At 43.8% G+C, this 16552-nt stretch overlaps 1 protein-coding gene across 3 annotated transcripts in view; it reads right to left on the reverse strand.

The window, feature by feature from the left end:
- Nucleotides 1–16552, reverse strand: part of LOC121864772 (nascent polypeptide-associated complex subunit alpha, muscle-specific form-like) — a gene marked incomplete at its 3' end in the record, with an annotated part of 93193 nt that overhangs the window by 40289 nt on the left and 36352 nt on the right. For all 3 annotated transcript variants that reach the window (XM_042363937.1, XM_042363936.1, XM_042363938.1), the window contains 1 exon segment: nucleotides 1851–1884.

The raw sequence follows: 16552 nt of genomic DNA on the forward strand, positions 1-16552 counted from the left end.
ATCACTCAGCAGGTGTTACATTAATTAGTGTGTACGGGGGGGGGGAGGCAGACAGGTGTGTGCATCATCCCGACACACCTGTACCCTAATGCCATAAGGTCCTCGATCCTACCCAAAGATTCATGATTGTCGACCTTCTTGCGGCTCTCTCTAATATCCCTCTCTTCCTCCCTCTCTCTATTTGTCTTTCACTTCCCTCCTCCTTTAAAAATGGTTTGTTTACTCCACAGAACCAAACACAGTAAACACTAGAGAGACAATGGGTGATAACAATGGATAATATTATGTTTACAATAAAGATAAAAAGATCAACTGATGCTTAAACACCATAAGTTATTTCACCTAACCAAACACTAACCTAACCTAACCAAACACTAACCTAACCAAACACTAACCTAACCAAACATTAACCAAACCAAACACTAACCTAACCTAACCAAACACTAACCAAACCAAACACTAACCTATCCAAACACTAACCTAACCAAACACTAACCTAACCTAACACTAACCTAACCAAACACTAACCTAACCAAACACTAACCTAACCTAACCAAACACTAACCAAACAAACCAAACACTACCTAACCCTAAACACTCCACCAAACACTAACCAAACCAAACACTAACTCCCTAACCAAACACTAACCCAACCAAACACTAACCCAACCAAACACTAACCCAACCCAACACACTAACCTAACCTAACACTAACCAAACCCAACACCAACCAAACCAAACACTACCCTAACCAAACACTAACCTAACCTAACCAAACACTAACCTAACCAAACACTAACCTAACCAAACACTAACCTAACCAAACCGTCCTTCCAACCTCCTCTTCTTCCTCTTCTCCTCCTCCTCCTCTTTCTTCTTCTTCTCCTCCTCTTCCTCTCCCGGAGCAGAAACAAATCTTCCCACCATCTTCAAGAGCCATTAAGTGTGAGTGTGTGAGGGAGGGACACACACACACACACACACACACACACACACACACACACACACACACTTTACAAGGACCCGGGAGGTATACAAGAGATATCATGTAATAAAGAAGAAGTGAAAGGAAGGTGAGGATAAAGACAGAAGAAAATAAAAGAAAAATGTGAAGAAAAAAAATATATAACGAAAACAAGAATAAAAAATAATATAAAGGGAAAAGTGAATTATATTTAAGGAGAGAGAGAGAGAGAGAGAGAGAGAGAGAGAGAGAGAGAGAGAGAGAACGAAACTCTACGGGAACTTAACGTAACAAACGAGAAAAAATATCAATAATAAAGAAAAATACATAAATTAATAGAAATATAACGAAATAATAAGAAATCTCTCTCTCTCTCTCTCTCTCTCTCTCTCTCTCTCTTACATGTTATGATAAACAGAAAGAGAATGACAAGGCGAAACAAAATGAATAAATGAAAAGAGAAATGAAGAGGATCCAGTGATGACAAGGCGATAAGGGAAGAGGAGGAGGAAGAAATAAAGGAAGAAGGAGAGGGAGGAGGATTTACGAGAGGAGAGACAGGGAAGAGGAAGAAACGAGAGAGAGAGAGAGAGAGAGAGAGATAACGGCACTACTGCCTCTCTATACAGGAAAGAGATGGGAGGGGGTGAGGAGAGGGGAGGGGAGATGGGAGAGGTAAAGGGGAGATGGGAAAGGGGAAGAAGAGGAGGAAGAGATGGTGAGAGAGAAGAGAGGAGAAAGAAGAGAGGAATGGGGAGATGGGAGAGAGAGGAAGTGAAGGGATGGGAAAGGGGAAAAAGAGAGGGAAGAGGTGAGAGGGAAGAGAGAGAGGGGGGGGGAGAGGTGAGAGAACTGTCTACAACAAAAACAACAACTGGAGACTTACCGAGATCCTGAGAGGGTTGGGGAAGGAGCCACACCTGTAAGTAAACAAACCAGTCAGCAAACAAGTAAACAATCAATAAACACAGTCAAAAAACAATCGTCAACAAATGTAAACAAATACAGTAAATACACAAAGTAAACAAGTAAACAACCCCTACTATAGCAGCTACAGTACACATGAATGACTAAAACACACATACTATTCCGTGTACATGTGGCCTTAGTGTACACATGATTATGCCAAACGACTGATGTATACGTGTACACATGATTATTTTAATGTGTACGTTTATAGACACAGGTGTTTGTTTATGTACACGGAATAGATACACACATGAATGTATAAATATGTGTACATGGATGTGTAAGGAAAATAAAGATTGTTGTGTTGTTCTGAATAATGATGAATAGTGGTAGTTGTGGTAGTGGTGGTTGGAGTAGTAGTGATGGTGGTGGTTGTGGTAGTGGTGGTTGGATGGTGGTAGTTGTGGTGGTGGTTGGGGTAGTAGTGATGGTGGTGGTTGTGGTAGTGGTGGTTGGGGTAGTAGTGATGGTGGTGGTTGTGGTAGTGGTGGTTGGAGGTAGTAGTGATGGTGGTTGTGGTAGTGGTGGTTGGAGTAGTGATGGTGGTGGTTGTGGTAGTGGTGGTTGGGGTAGTAGTGATGGTGGTGGTTGTGGTAGTGGTGGTTGGGGTAGTAGTGATGGTGGTGGTTGTGGTAGTGATGGTGGTGGTAGTAGTAGTGATGGTGATAGTGGTTGGGGTAGTGGTGGTGATAGTGGTTGGGTGGGTGTCACGCGGTAGTCACTTGATACTACCACCGCCTTCCTCTACCCCTCCCTCACCCCACCCTCTACCCCCCCTCACCCCACCCTCTTCCCCCCCTCACCCCCCTCTTCCCCCTCACTCATTCACTCTTAAGTGTTTGTTCATCTGCCTTTGTCTGTCTGACTCGTTTCTGCATACAAAATCCCCCCCCCTCCCTCATGTCTTCCTCCAACGCCCCCTCCCCCCCTCCCCTCACTATCTCCCTCTCCCTATTCCTCCACCACTCTCCTTGTCTCCCTCCCCATACCCGCAGTTTCCTCCCTACCCCCTTCACGTAATCAGCTGTTGGAGAGGGCTGAGTGGGGGGGTTGAGGGGGGAGGAGAGGGAGAAGGTTAGGCTACCCCACACATTATTCACCTCCTGTCATTAGCCTGTCTGTCTGTCTCACTCACTTTAACAGCAACATGGACACGAAGAACAGCATTAACAAAAACATAAACTAGAAAAAAAATAAAAAACAATCACAATTTACATAAAAAAAATCACAAAAAAACAAAAATTAATAAGTTAAAAACAAATAAAAAAATATAAAAATGAATAAACAACAACAACATCGGTATCCAAACAAACAACAACAAACACGCCATTGTGTAGTCCATCAAAACAAACAAACGAAAAAAATACAAACCAAACACCAACCATAAAAAAAACCCCTACGCCATTGTCGAGTCACCAGCACACGAAACTTAAAACAAACACACACACACACACACACACACACACACACACACACACACACAGGCTGAGATAGTCGATGACGTTGGCGACAAAACTGTAAAAAGAGCAAAAAAATATATAAAAATAAGCAATCATAAAATTTACGATATTGACAGACCACAAGCAGAGAGAGGTCACAGTGGGTCCCCATCCGAGCTAGAAATTACAAGCGCCCCAGCTGACCTGGCGTCAACACAGGCGTGTCGTTGAGGCTCCGAGGTGATGCCAACGCGATATGTTCTCCTCCTTCCTCCCCTCACCCCCCCCCTTTCCCCCACCGGCTCTCTACTCCCCCCTCCTCCTCCTCCTCCTTCCTCTCCCCTCCCCGCCCCCAACCCCATCCTCGCCCTCCTCTCCCACCCAGGTTCACTTCCCCCCTCCTCCTGCCCCCACAGCTCATTACGATTCCCCAACCTATTTTTCTACCCCTACTAACCTATCCACAACTCCCCACCCATCCATCACTTCACCCCACCTACCATCTTCCCCCAGTCACCCTGCGCCATGCCTTCCCCCCACCTCACACCCACCCCACCTACACTCACCCCACCTCTTTCCCTCCCCCAACACTTTCCCCCCACCCCTCAACCCCCACCACCACCCTCTCCCCTCCTCCCTTAACCCCACAGCTCTCAAGATACCAGGAGCACAACCACAACCCCCAGATGGTCAGAAAATCCCACACAAAATCACCATAACATCGATAGTCTCAAAACAGAATATTCTGTAGCATTAACGAAGGGGAGGAGACAGGGTCAAGAACATGCAATTCCACAGCGTAGAATAAGGTCAGTAATCCCCAGGTGGTCGAATAGAGACATGGGAATTAAGGTACTATGGTTGATTAGTGTTTGTCTTAAATAACCCACATGCCAGCTGGTTGGGGGGAGGAGGAAGGAAGGGAGGAGGGGGGAGGGGGAGGAAAGATAATAAGAAAGGAGAAGAAAGCAACAACAACAACACACACAGAGGATGTAGAGGAGTGAACGGGGTTGAAGGTGGGAGTGAAGGAGAGGGTGAAGGAGGAGGTGTATCACAACCCTTCCCCCCACCACAGATTCTGGGACTACAACCTACATTTCCTAACACCATCGACGTAATCACAACCATTATATATCCACTACCACCACTACCATCACCACCACCACCACCTCTATCACCATCACCACCACTATCATCACCACCACCACCACCCACCCCTATCATCACCACTATCATCACTATCACCACCACCACCACTACCACCCCCCCCCTCCATTATATAAATCTGATTAAGACAGATTACAGAGAAACATAGGTACAGATACAGCTTGAGTTACATAAATACAGTAATTAAATAACGATAAAATAGGTAGGACACATATATACCTCACTTTAATTAATATTAGCTCAGGTATAAAGTACAGGTAGACAAACTTCTCATATGGTTAGGTTAGGTTAGTCTTAGGTTAGGTTAGTCTTAGGTTAAGTTAGTCTTAGGTTAAGTTAGGTTAGTCTTAGGATAGGTTAGGTTAGGTGAAACAAACTGGGGTGTCTAATCTTCACATGAACATTAGTAAACATCGTATAGGAAGGTCAATAAGACTCAGTTTTATATCAGTGTTACGTTACGGTTCACTGTCTAGCCTCCTGCTCCGTAAAACTGCTCCATTATTCCTCCACCAGTAACGTCTGTAGTATTACCTATGGTGCTACTTGAGTGTGACTTAAGGCCAAAGTTTAACACGCCTTTCTCAAACACACACGCAAAGGGAACAACAATAGATTAGATCAAACACGAGAAACAACAGCAACAAAAAACATCAGTCACACGAGAACAAAGAAGGTACACACTGAGGACACGACAAACAAACAAGCAAACACAGAGTAAAGCTGATAAATACAACACCAAACTTACACACACACACACTCTCTCTCTCTCTCTCTATTTAATTCTATCTCACATTTAGTCTCCTATTTATTTTTCTCACTCATTCACTCTCTCGTTCATTCACGTCTCGGTTCTCTCCATACATCCATTACGCCCCCCCCCATCCACCCCTCTCTCAATAAGGTCAATTTAATAATAAACTTCTATATTATTATGTTCTATCATGAGATTATAATAATAGGTTCAAAATAGTGATGTCTTGTGGAAATTGTTCAAAATATGTTCAGTGTAATGATCCCTTTTATGAAATTGTTCAAAGTGTTCAAAAAAGTTATAAATTCCTTCAGGTAATCGTTCAGATTTTGAGTACGTATCGTTTAAGGCTCCCTGAGTATACAATGTTATCGTACTCAAAAGGACTGTCATTGTACTCAAAGTGTTCATACTGATTGTTATATAATTTAGTGTGAGGTAATCAGCTATAATCTTATGTAAACACAATAACAGCTGACGACACACACACACACACACACACACACACACACACACACACACACACACACTGCCTGGTTTATATATCCATGTGTCTGTACCTATGTATGTACTCAATTATAAACCACAATATAAAACACACTCAAAAAAGTATCTTCACGGAGGAGAGTTTAGGTTTAATCTTTAGGTGAAATCAACTGAGGGTTTTAATCAGCTGAGGCCAGGTGTGAAAGGTGAATTAATCTTCAGGTGATACAAACTGAATTATTAAATACAAAAACATGCACAAGATACATAAATCAACCTAAAACGAGTAAGAAAAGTCGAGCATTAGTTACACCAGCAAGCAAGCAAGCAGGCAAGCAAGCAAGCAGGCAAGCAAGCAAGCAAGCAGGCAAGCAAGCAAGCAAGAAAGCCCGCGTTTCAATCCACATCACGTAAGCAGTCAAAGCAAGTTTTTCTTCTGCCAAACGAATGATGTCCCAAGCAAGCAAGCAGACAAGCAAGCAATTATCACACCGCAAGCATCATTAGCCATAACAAGCAAGAGAATCAATAAAACAAAACGATCTTACCGCAAGACAAGTACAACAACGACAGGTATTTATTAACAAAAACAAAACAAATTCTTCTCTCCCTCCCTCCTCTTCTATTCTCTCCTCTCCCCCTCCCCCCTCTTCTCTTCTCTCCCCTCCCCCTCCCTCCTCTTCTCTTCTCTCCTCTCCTCTCCCCCTCCCTCCTCTTCTCCCACTCACAGTCAAAACAAGCACAAGTGTCAGCCAAACATAGACAAGCATGGCGTCAGGAAACAATCACAGTATTAACAAACACAATCGACGGCAAACATCACACTTCCAGACACATACACAAATAAACATAACTTCAACAATTAATATACATGTAAACAACGACATCAATATATAAACAAAACATCAACAAACAAACAATATGATATAAATAAACGGCATTACTCCACCACATTTCATAGTGTCAGTAAAACAAAAACAATTAACACTAAAACTGACGCGTAAATTATAAAAAAAAAAACAAAGACAAACAAAGAAACAAACAATAATAAACCTCCATTAAACAAGATTTCAAACAATATCAACATAAAGCCGACGAACGCAGTCATACCCTTACGTCATCGCCTCTCACAGCCAATCAGCGCCCGCCACGTCAGCAACATCCCGCCAAATCTGGTACGAGTTGCCAATACGTAAATAATGGCGATTTGATTTATCACTTTAACCCGTTTTCCCATCGTCTATGCTTCGCTGCCAATACACACATACAATAAACAGGAATAATAGAGAAAGAAGATACAGTTTTATGAGGGAATTAAGTGAGAACAGGAGATAAATACCTGCTAATGAATTATAAAGGCTAAAGTTGGATATACTTCACCCATCTCAATTGATCATAAGTTCTGAAAATCGTTCAAGTAACCCAAGAATGTGTTTAAGATGCCGACAGAGATTCCTTGCTTTACGCTGGGTTATTTTGGCCTTAATCTTATGCACTACGGGTCAAGATCTAATGCAAGACGCATCCAGCATCAGCGTACGACGCAACTTTGACCAACGCATGACGCACCCAGAATTAACGTATGACGCACTTAGAATCAACATACGACGCACCCACAGTGAGAGAATAGGTGAACCAGGATACACAACACAGCTAATACTACTACACACACCGTCCATATATAACTGGACGTGTGAAAAAGACTTGAATCACCTGAAGATTAATCACCCTAACGCTACCTGGGGCTAAGGTTAGGTTAGGTTAAGGTGAGATTAGGTTAAGAGGTTATAGTTAGGGTGGTTAATCTTCAGGTGATCCAACAACTTTAAACTCAACCCTGAAAATCGATACCAAAACCAAAAACATGTCCCTGCCTCCCTGCATCCCCACCCCCCCCCCCAACTCACAGTGTCTCATGGAGGAAGCAGGGAGGGAGGGAGACAGGGAGCAGGCAGGCAGGGAGAGAGGGAGCAGGCAGGCAAGAAGGGAAGCAGGGAGGGAGGTAGGCAGGGAGCAAGGAGGGAGGGACATTTTTCTAAGACACCCTCTACAGTGTTACTCAAAACGTTCTCTTACGTGGAAAACCCAACCATATATAGTTGAGAGAATTTGAACCCAAGGCGTGTGTGACTCGTCTCTGGGAAGGGGTGCGTTTGGTGGGGGGAAGAGGGTGCGTTTGGTGGGGGGAACGGGGTGTGTTAGGGGAGGAACAAGGGGGTATGGTGGGGGCTGGTGGAGGGGAGAGGGAAAGGAGGGGGAAGGTGGAAGGGAGAGGGAAAGGAGGGGGAAGGTGGAAGGGATATTTACGTTAGCCACAGTGTTAGTAAATACAAAAGAGTGGGCAGTAGTGTTTATGTTATTATTATACAGCATAAAACTGAATGGTGTGTAGCGAACATATAAAATGGCACAATACACTACTTTAAATGTCCCTGCTAACTTTTTTAAATGGCGTTCAATTTTATTTCGCATTGAATATAAAAATCTGTGTTTGAATTTAATAATATAGGGATTAAATTCACGACCGCTAATACCCCCGAGGTTGTATAATACTCAGACAGACGGACGGTACAGACAGACAGACAGAGAGACAGACGGGGTACAGGTATAGTGGACAGTCTCACTAATTAAATACGGGTTTATAAAGGGATGCTGTTGGCAGGACTTATACACACCTGGAGTAATGACCTGAGGGGTGATAAATTACAGGTATCTTTAGTTCTTGTTGATTCAGGCCCCCTCCCCCCGTCTCTCTCTCTCTCTCTCTCATGTAATGATGTCTCTGTTGAATGTTCACACACACACACACACACACACACCTGGCTAGTATGTCAGGTGAACAGGTCCTTTGTTTGTGTGTGTGTGTGTGTGTTCCTTCCCCTCACTCCACACACCCTACCTGTGCCACCATTAACTCCCCTCCTTCTCTCCCCTCTCTATGTTGCTTTTCTCCCCTCTCCTACCCTGTTCCCTCAGCCATTTAATTTCCCCGTCTTCATTTTTTTCCTCCTCCCATTTCCTCTTTCTCCTCTTTCCCCTGTTTCAATTTTCTTATTATTTTCCTCATCTTCTTCTTCCATGTTTTTTTTTCGGGTTTTCCTTCGTTATTCTCTGTTTCCTTCTTAATTATTTTGTTTCCATTTTCTTTTTTGTCTTCCTCTTCTTCCTGAACTCATTTCCCCTCCCTTCTCTTCTCCCTGTTCTATATTTTTTCCTCATTCGTTTTCCTCTTTTTTTTCCCCACTTCCTTCTTTTATTTCCTCATTTTCCTCTTGTCCTCTAAATACACCTTAACCTAACCAAACCAAACCAAACCAAACCAAACTAAACCAAACCAAACTAAACCTAACCCACAAAAACAACACTTTCTCTAAAAAAAAAGCCGGTTTTTTTTTAATAAAGTTTGTCTCTACTCTTGTTTTTCACTCTGGAGGTCGATGGCCTCTCTCTCTCTCTCTCTCTCTCTCTCTCTCTCTCTCTCTCTCTCTCTCTCTCTCCTACTATATTAAACAGAATAACAACAACGTATGACTTAAGGAGGTTAGGTTAGGTTAGGCTTAGTGTTAGGGTGGTTAGGTTAGGTTAGGTTTAGGCTTAGTGTTAGGGTGGTTAATCTTCAGGTGAAAAATAAACTGATCTGAGACTGAATCTTCCAAATGATCCGCTTTACCTAACCTAACCTAACACAATGACGGCGAAACAAAAAATGGCGTCGATTTTGCGTTGAGACTCTAGTTAACTACATGTTGTTTACATCAGGTAGAGGTTGTTTACGTGTCTCCGGTGCGGGTGAATGTTTGCGAACGAAAGTCTGTGGATTGTGGGGGGAAGGAGGGAGGAGGAAGGAGGGAGGGGAAGGAGGGGCCGAGAGATTTAGCGAGTGTTTGGTCTGTGTTATTTTAACCCCCATGAGAGAAGAGCGGCTGGTGGTGGTAGTCGTGTTTTTTTAGTTTAGTTTAGCAAATTTATTGACAAATCCTGAAGTACAGTTTACCTATTCAGAGTAATTCAGTCAGGAGGTCCTGACACTTCTCTGCCACGCAGGACAGAGGTTCACACACAAAGAAATACATCGTATTCATTGACAGCATATATATATATATATATATATATATATATATATATATATATATATATATATATATATATATATATATATATATATATGTATATATATATATATATAATACCCCCCCACCTTCCTTTCCCTCCTCTCTTTCTCTATCTCTCCATCCCTTTTCCCTTTCCGCTATCCTTCCCTTCTCTCCCCCTCTTTCCCCCACTCTCCCTTCCCTCCCCCTCCATCATCCCCTTCCCTCCCTCACCCCTCCATACACTTCCTGGAGTCAGCCCCGTGAAGAGAGATCGAGGTGTAATCTATCCGCTAATTAAATACCGTTGATTGGAGGGAGGGAGGGGGGGATGGGTGGGGGGGGAAGGAGGGAAGGGAGAGGGAGAGAAGGAGGGAGGGAAGGTGAGAAGGGGGTGGTAAGGTAGAAGAGGGGGGGAGATGGAGGAGGGTAGGGAAGGTGAGAGGGAGGGAAGAATGAAGGTTGAGGAACAGAAAGGCAGATAGATAGATAGACAGGTAGATAGATAGACAGGTAGATAGAGAGATAGACAGGTAGATAGATAGATAGACAGGTAGATAGATAGACAGGTGGATATAGACACAAAGACAGACCCCAGACAGGTAGATAACAAGACTGACAAACAGGTGATTACTACAGGGGCGCCGCAACACAGGTGGGTGGCAAAGCTGTAATAAAGGGAAATTATGATCCGACACACCTGTACACACCTGTTGGCACACCTGTACGCTCTCTTATTCACTATTGATTCCCGATAATAAAGGTCTGAATACGTGCTTTTGTGTCGGACGATTGGACGAATGATGGAAGAGACGAAACAAGGGAAAAAAAACCTTCGCGTGTGTGTGTGTGTGTGTGTGTGTGTGTGTGTGTGTGTGTGTGTGAACATAAAACACACTATTCCACAAATCCCTAAAGCATTCCTGTCTGTTATTTTCTCCTTTTCCTATGATGGGAGGGAGAGAGAGAGAGAGAGAGAGAGAGAGGATTGGCTTCTAATTTAGGTTAGTTTAGGATTAGGTTAGGTTCGGTTATGTAAGGTTAGGTTAGGTTATGTTATGTAAGGTCAGGTTAGGTTATGTAAGGTTAGGTTAGGTTAAATTCCACCATTACCTCTTAACTCCTACCATTACAGCCGCCATGTTGGAGCCATAAACTAGCCTGGCGTGTTAGTGAGGCATCAAGATGGTGTTTCTTTTTTTATGCTTCTCTGACAGGGAAGAAATTCAAGCTCACGTCATCATTATCCCACTAAGAGCTGCGCCACCACGAGCATTCAACAGCGCCTGGCAATGACGTTCTGGTTGAAACTACGACTGACGGATGTGGCGTAGTGTGTGTGTGTGTGTGTGTGTGTGTGTGTGTGTCAACAGGAAGGAATTTTCCTTCCACGCCTGGTGAACTCCCTTGACTGCCTGATTAATTCTGTGACGCTGCTACTGTGGAGGGGGAGGGGAGAGGTAGATGGGAGGGGAGTGGTAGATGGGAGGGGGGAGGAGGGGGAGATGGGAGGGGGAGGGAGAGGTAGATGGGAGGGGAGGGAGAGGTAGATGGGAGGGGAGAGGTAGATGGAGGGGAGGGGAGAGGTAGATGGGAGGGGGGAGTTAACAGTTTAGGGAGGGATAAGGTGGGTAGGTGAAGGAGGGAGGGGGAGGAGGGGGGGCTAAGGGAAGGAATGGGTGAGGAGGTGAGGGAGGGAAGGGGAGGTGGGAGGAAGGTGTGAGAACTGTGAGATGCAGAACGGAGGAGAGAGAGAGAGAGAGAGAGAGAGAGAGAGAGAGAGAGAGAGAGAGAGAGAGAGAGAGAGAGAGCAGCATTTTCACCACCACTATCAACATTCTTTATACGTGTTGCCTTCAATCTCTCTCTCTCTCTCCTTTACCCACCTCTTCCTATTCCTTGGTTTTAGCGTCTTCTCCTCATCCCTTTCCTTTCCTCCCTTCTATCATCTGCTTACTTCCTCTCACCCTTATTCCTATCTATACATAAAGACGAAATTCCTCAGCTGTTCGTGTGCTTTATTACCTTCTGTCACGGAGAGCTCGGAGTTCCTCAAAAGAACAAAAAAAAGTTTGAGGAATCTCGGTTTTATTCTCTAGGTACATAAGGTTGAGAATCCCTTTGTGGGGTTCTCGTGGAGTTGAAGATCCTGTTTGGTGGGATTTTGAGCTCTATTCCTTCTGAATGTAAGGGTTGTTTTCCATCCCTTCCTTGTGACGCCAATCATCATCTCTTTGTCTGTGTATTTCTTCTCTCTCTCTCTCTCTCTCTCTCTCTCTCTCTCTCTCTCTAAGGATGAGTCAGCTAAATCCACATAAATAAAATGTAATGAAGTTTTAAATAATGGATGGACGATAGACAGACAGACAGACAGACACAGACAGACAGACAGACAGACAGACAGACAGACACCTAAACAAATGGACAGACAGACAGAGACACTGAAAAATAACATAATAAATACGAATAAAAAATATAAAAAAGATGAAAGATAATAAAAACCCAACGAACAAAAAAAAACAATAAAACAAAAATATGATAAAAGTGAGAAATAAAATAATAAATAAAGAAATAAAATGAGATAAGTGAAACAGCTGTCTAGTACCTGTCAGTTACATGTCTGATACCTGCCTACACTCAAGGTCATGCACACCTGTCATGCACATTCAAACAATCCCCCACACACACACACAGAGAGTAGTACAAACAAACACACTCACTCCACCTCAGTTGTCGATATCACAAAACACACACACACACACACACACACACACACACACACACACACACACGGCAGGAAGGAAGGAGAGGGCGAGTCAAAGGCTTTCATTTAGCAGTGAGAGGGGCAGTGAGAGGGGAAGTGAGAGGGGAAGGAGATAAAGTAGAGAAGAGAGGGAAGAGAGATGGAAATGGGGTGAGGGAAAGACACATGAAGGAAGGGGAAAGGGAGAGGAGGATGAGTTAAGTGGATGGCTAGAGGGAAGAGGAGAGGAATGGTGGAAAGGATAAAGGAGAGATGGAAAGGGAAGGGAGAGGCGTTGAAGAGGAGGAAACAGTGATAAGGAAAAGGAGAAAGATGGAAAAGGAGGACGATGAAAAGGAGAGAGATGGAAAAGGAAGAGAGAGAGAGATGGAAAAGAAAGAGATATGAGAGATGGAAAAGAAAGGAAGAGAAGTGGAAGAGGAGGAGAAAGGAAGAAAGACCAGCTGACAACCAACACAACTTAGTTATCACGAGGCCACAGATGGAGGGAAGGTTCAAGTGAACGCCGGAACGAGAATGAATAAAACGTCTTCTCGCTAACTCACTCTAAACTACGACATAAAAGATGGATTATCAAAAAGTTTCGTAAATTTTGTAGTTTTTGTAGTTTTTATAGTTTTCGTATTGTATTTTTGGTGGATTTTGTAGTTATCATAAATTTTATAGTTACGAGTTGTTTTAGGTTAGGTTAGGCCAAGTCAACAAAACAAAGAGTTCGAACACGTTAAATTCTTCCACGAAACGATACCACACTCACCACACACACACACACACACACACACACACACACACACACACGCAAAACTAGTTCATTTACTCCACAGCACAAAGATGGACGGACGGACTATGGCGGATGAATTCTTAAAACCTCGTACGATATTTTCTTCTCCCACACACCGTAACAGAAGGACTGAGTGAGAGCATTTAACAGACTCAATTAAACACAGTGATGAAGACAGAGTGACGAAAGATAAACATTTATACACGACTAAAAACATAAACAAAAAGTCCTTAACACAAATACCGTAAGAATATTTAGTTATATATACTTAAAAAAAAAAATGTATATATATATTGTCATTTTTACCGTCTGTATGCGCCATTAAACATCAAATTCGTTGTTGGATGAGACAAAGTGGTACGGTTCGTACACCACTGACACAAGGGCTCTCTCTCTCTCTCTCTCTCTCTCTCTCTCTGGCCACGAGCAGTATCCGGACCACAAATGTTCGCTCGTTCTCACTGGCTAACGCTCACATACTGTACGTGCGCGCGCACACACACACACACACACACACACACACACACACACACACACGACACCTAATAACAAATAGGTCACATTCTAGGACACGGAGTGGAACTAAACACTGGGTGGAGGAGGGTGGTTATGTGGCTTACTGGGTGGAGGTCTGGTTTACTGGGTGGAGGAGGGTGGAGGTCTGGCTTACTGTGGAGGGTGAAAGCAAGGAAGGGTGGAAGGGAGAGAGGAGACGGATGGGGTGAAGAGCCCCGTGTCTCTCTCTCTCTGCCGTGACCTATATACCAACAGTGTCATTACACGTTACTGCCAAATCCAGGTGTAACATGTCTTACTAAGGGGAGGGGGGTGGAGAAAAGGGAGGTAGAGAGTAGGGATGAGGATGCTGTGTGGTAATTAAGAAGGGTAGTTAAGACATCACCCCTCCCCATGACCAACCCCCTCCCCCATACCACTCCCTCCCCACACACACCCACACCCACACACACACACACCCACACACACACACACCCACACACACACCCACACACACACCCACACACACACACACCCACACACACACACACACCCACACACCCACCCACCCACACACACACACATTATATCAACCCCTGTATATTGACCCTCCATAAGTCATTAATACCGACACTAATAGTCAAATTACCCCCCAAAAACAATTAAATATCTCTTTGTATTTCCATAACGACATAAAAGCGAACTGCTGATTGAGTGATTAAATTATAGTCATTTGTAAGCGCAACGATGATTGGTCGAGGGAGGTCTGGGGAGGGGATCATCATTCTCGAATTTGATTGGTCACTGGAGGATATGATCTCGATGGTGATTGGTTCATTGAATCCTGACTCACGCTGTTAATTGGACACTCTGGTAGATATAGTTATCATGTTAATATGTACAAACACACAAACACCCACAGAAACACACACACACAGAAACACACACAAACACACACAGAAACACACACACACACACACACAAACACAGTTTATCACTACACGAGTTTACTTGTTTTAACTAACGTGTTCATAAAGTCATAAACAACGAAGAACCACGTGAAGATTACGCACCCCAGAACACACCTAACCTAACCATCTTAAACTAACCTAACCCCACAGGTAGCTATAGCGTTTGAGGGGTTCAATCATCAGGTGAAATATGCTACTGGGGGGGCTAATATTCAGGTGACACAGGGTGGGGGCTAGGGGGGGGGCTAATCTTCAGCATACAGGGTGGGGTTGTGGGGGCTAATCTTTCAGGTGACACAGGTGGGGGTTGTGGGGGGGCTAATCTTCAGGCAGACACAGGGTGGAGGGTTGTAAATAATTAACACCAAAACTTACACCTGTGAAGCAGACCACAACATTCTAAAACACTAAAATAATATTCATGAAAAAATATTACATTCAGATAAAACAAATTATAAAAAACACGAGGCCCTGAGGCAAGCATAATATAAAAACGAGGCCCTGAGGTAAGCATAATATAAGAGGCCCTGAGGTAAGCATAATATAAGAGGCCCTGAGGTAAGCATAATATAAGAGGCCCTGAGGTAAGCATAATATAAAAGTCAGTGGCCCAAAAATAAGCATAAAATACAATTAAACGACTCCCTCAGCAAGTATAAAAAAAAACGTGTCCTGAAGCAAGTATGAAATAAATAAATAAATAAAATGCGGCCCCGGAGCAAGCATAAAATAAAAACACGCGGGGGCCCCTTAGAAAGCATAAGTAGGAGGCCCTGGAGCAAGCATAAGTAGCGACCAAAATAAAACTTGCCATTTACGCTTCCCATGGGGCCCTCCTCCTCCTCCCCCCACACGACACACGACACACGCCCTTACCACATCACCAGCTAAGGTTCATTTCACCGTCTAAGGAGCCAAGAGAGAGAAAGAGATGGACCCTCTAAAATCGCCCTTATAGAAGTAGGAGGATTTTAAGCCTTATCTCCCCAAGCCTTTAGGTACACTGAAGCTGTTTAATGGTGGGTGATTATCGACCCTCGGGGAGTAGTTTGTACGGGTCAATATGGTGCGGTTTAACGAGTAGGGGTGGAGAGAGAGAGAGAGAGAGAGAGAGAGAGAGAGAGAGAGAGAGAGAGAGAGAGAGAGAGAGAGAGAGAGAGAGAGAGAGAGAGACGTCACATTTAAATGAAAGAAAAGTTCAGCTACACACTACAGGCTAGACAAAAATAGACACAGACAAACAGACAGACAGACAGGCCAGACAGACAAACAGACAGACAGACAGACAGACAGGCCAGACAGACAGACAGACAGACAGGCCAAACACACACACATACACTTAGTTTCCTTCTTTGTTTTATTTTCTTTCACTAAAACATAAAACACCAGGAGGAGACCAGAGTAAACAAAACCAAAAATGTGTTTGTTTATCCTAACCTTTTTAATTAACAAAACAGGTAAGAGTCCTAACCACTCTACCTGCCTCTAACACTCCTTCAATTTCCGAGCTATTAAACACACACACACTTCTTCTCACACAGACCGCCAACTTGGGCACCTTCTGGACACACACACCCACACACACACCCACACACACACCCACACACACACCCAGACACACACCCTCTTTAAGGCAGCTGGTTGAGGTGGTGGAGCCATCTGTGAGCT

The sequence above is a fragment of the Homarus americanus genome, unplaced genomic scaffold (genome assembly GCF_018991925.1).
Source record: "Homarus americanus isolate GMGI-L3 unplaced genomic scaffold, GMGI_Hamer_2.0 scaffold5637, whole genome shotgun sequence".
NCBI classification, from domain to species: Eukaryota; Metazoa; Arthropoda; class Malacostraca; order Decapoda; family Nephropidae; genus Homarus; species Homarus americanus.